The 3554-nt window shown below is 47.2% G+C and overlaps 1 pseudogene; it reads left to right on the forward strand.

Moving 5' to 3' along the window:
* Window positions 1-1991: 1991 nt before the first annotated feature.
* LOC140627338 (glutamine synthetase pseudogene) lies at window positions 1992-3184 on the forward strand (annotated as a pseudogene).
* Window positions 3185-3554: the final 370 nt, after the last annotated feature.

Below are 3554 nucleotides of genomic sequence, written 5' to 3' on the forward strand. Positions count from 1 at the left end.
ATGACCCCACTACTGGTGCCTGCCCTGAAGGCTAGCACCTTCAGCTGTGCACCTGCCCACCATTGTCCTGACCCAGTCACTGGCCTCTACTGCAGCCAGCAAGCACAGGGGGAATGTGTACAGCTATGAGTGAGTGCACCAACAACCAGGGCTTTTGCAGCTACTTGTGGGCCCAGATCAGGCCCTGTCTTCCATCACTGGCCAGCACGACCATGCCTACCTAGAGCTAGCCCATCCAGCTTTTATGTGTACACCCCCAGCCAGAACCTGTCACCAGCGTGCACTCCTGTGGCAAGGGTATGCAGCCACTGGAGAGTACAACAATAGTCAGGTCCTCTGCAGTAGCCCATAGTTAGCCCAGCCCTTGCTACCTGCCCTGGTGCCCATCAACTGGAGTATGTCTGCAACTGGCCCCAGCCACCGCATAAGCACCTGCAGCTGGCCCCCATAGTTAGGTCTGCATATACCACCAGGACACCACCACTGCCTACCTTGATCCTTAACTCCTGGAACTGGAGGTGCTACTGAGGATCTCAATGGCCCTCACAGCCACTGTAGACTCCTCACAGTGCTCACTAAGGACCACATAGTTATTGATGCTATGGGTCCCAGTGGACTGAGCCAAAGAGATAGAATACTTTTCTCCAGATCTGGTGCTGCCATGTACCCCCACACTTGGCACTTGCACCACTAGACCCAGTAGATTACAACTTGATCCAATGTGCCCCCACACACAGGTGAAAAGTTTCCCTTACTGAATTCAGTCCATAAAGCCTGAGAGAGGTGACTGCTTCTTCAAATGTGCAGACACCAATGCAAGGCTACAGGGATCACGAAGAATCAGGGAAACATGATGCCACAAAGGAATACAGTAAAACCTCAGCAGCTGGCCCCAAAGAAATGGAGAACCAGGAATTGCCTGACAAACAATTCAAAATAATTATTCTACAGATGCTCATAGAGCTATAAGAGAACTCAGATAAACAATTTAATAGTATCAGGAGGGATGCCTGGGCTCAGTGGTTGAGCATCTGCCTTCTGGTCAGGATGTGATCCTGGAGTCCTGGGATCGAGTTCCACATCAGGCTCCCAGCAGGGAGACTGCTTCTCCCTCTACCTGTGTCTCTGCCTCTCGCTCTCTGTCTCTCTTATGAATAAATAAAATATTTTTTAAAATAGTATCAGGAAAGCAAGATAAGAATGAAATGAGGAACACTACAAAGAGATTTTTTAAATGATGAAAAAGAACCAAGCAGAAATTTTGTAGCTAAAAAATAAAATGACTGAATTAAAGAATCCAATTAAGAGCTTCAACAGCAGACTGGAGCAAGCAGAATAATCAGTGGGCTAGAAGACAAATCAATTGAAATTATCTAGTCAAGGAGAAAAAAAAGAACAAAAAAGAATGAAGAAAGCTTAGGTAAGTTGTAAGACACCCTAAAAAGAAATAATGTATACATCATCGGAGGCACAGAAGAGGAAGAGATGGGAAAGGGATAGAAAGCTTATTTAAAGAAATAATGGCTGAGAATTTCTCAACTCTGGGAAGAGATTTGAATATCCAAGTTCATGAAGCTAATAAGTCACCTAAAGATTTTAATACAAAACAATTTTCTTCAAGATACATAATAAAACTGTCTAACACAAAAGACAAAAAGAGAATTTTAAAAGCAGCAAGGGAAAAAAAATCTCATGCAAGGAAACCCCTGTAAGGCTATTAGCTGATTTCTCAGCAGAGACCTTATCGGCCAAGAGAAAATGGGATCATATATTCAAAGTGCTGAAAGAAAGTGCCAACCAAGAATACCTTACCCAGCAGCACTCCTTTACAGAATTGAAGGCAAAAATAAGGATTCTCTCTAATAAACAAAGCAAAGGGACTTTATCACCAATAAATATACCTTATAAGAAATGCTGAAAAGAGGCAGAGCCGAGAATGGGAGCGGAGGGGAGCTTCTGAGCAGTGCCCCGGCCTCCTCTCCTCACCGCACCTCGCTCTCGCAGCCTGCCTGCCCTGCTGCTTGCGACCCACCCAGAACAACTTCCACCATGGCCACCTCTGCGAGTTCCCACTTGAACAAAGGCATCAAGCAGGTGTACATGTCCCTGCCTCAGGGCGAGAAAGTGCAAGCTATGTATATTTGGATTGACGGGACTGGAGAAGGATTACGTTGCAAGACCCGGACCTTGGACAGTGAGCCCAAGGGTGTTGAAGAGTTGCCTGAATGGAATTTTGATGGCTCTAGCACCTTTCAATGTATCTTGTCCCTGCTGCCATGTTTCGTGACCCTTTCTGCAAAGACCCCAACAAGCTGGTATTCTGTGAAGTCTTCAAATACAACAGAAAGCCTGCAGAAACCAATTTAAGGCATACCTGTAAAAGGATAATGGACATGGTGAGCAACCAGCACCCCTGGTTTGGAATGGAGCAGGAATATACTCTCATGGGCACAGATGGGCACCCTTTTGGTTGGCCTTCCAATGGCTTCCCTGGGCCCCAAGGTCCGTACTACTGTGGTGTGGGAGTGGACAAAGCCTATGGCAGGGATATCGTGGAGGCTCACTACCGGTCCTGCTTGTACGCTGGCATCAGGATTGCTGGGACAAACGCTGAGGTCATGCCTGCCCAGTGGGAATTCCAGATAGGACCCTGTGAAGGAATCAACATGGGAGATCATCTCTGGGTGGCCCGTTTCATCTTGCATCATGTATGTGAAGACTTCAGAGTGATAGCAACCTTTGATCTTAAGCCCATTCCCGGAAACTGGAATGGTGCAGGCTGCCACACCAACTTCAGCACCAAGGCCATGCGAGAGGAGAATGGTCTAAAGTACATTGAGGAGTCCATTGAGAAACTGAGCAAGTGGCACCAGTACCACATCTGAGCCTACGATCCCAAGGGAGGCCTGGATAATGCTTGGCGCCTAACTGGATTCCATGAGACATCCAACATCAATGATTTTTCTGCCGGTGTGGCCAACCATGGTGCTAGCATCCGCATTCCCCGGACTGTCGGCCAGGAGAAGAAGGGTTACTTTGAAGACCGTCACCCTTCTGCCAACTGCGACCCCTTTTCGGTGACAGAAGCCCTCATCTGCACATGTCTTCTCAACGAAACTGGCAATGAACACTTCCAGTACAAAAACTAAGCGGACTAGACTTGCAGCCATCGAACCCCTCCTAATTCTCCATCCTGCCTCTGTGTTTGCCCCTCTCTTGACTGTCCTAATAGCTGTAACTCAAAGGGCAGAATATCAAGGTCTTTTTTTATTCCTCATGCCCAGTTAATATATCTTGCTTTCTTTGGCCAGGATAGAGGGGTCAAGTTTTTAATTTTTTACACTCTCCCCCTTTTTTTTCCCTGTCACTGAAAGCTGTCTAGTATGTTAGTAGAGAGGGGGTAGGGAGACATAACCACTGTTCCCATTTAATCAGGTGTGTTTGTCCAATAGGCATAGCTATCCGGACAGAGAATAGTGTTTGTGAAGGGAGGGGGAGGGCTCTTTCTTCGAGGTAGCTGAGTGTTGAGGTGGGGGAGGGTTACTTACTCCGGG

Source organism: Canis lupus, chromosome X (genome assembly GCF_048164855.1).
Source record: "Canis lupus baileyi chromosome X, mCanLup2.hap1, whole genome shotgun sequence".
Taxonomy (NCBI): domain Eukaryota; kingdom Metazoa; phylum Chordata; class Mammalia; order Carnivora; family Canidae; genus Canis; species Canis lupus.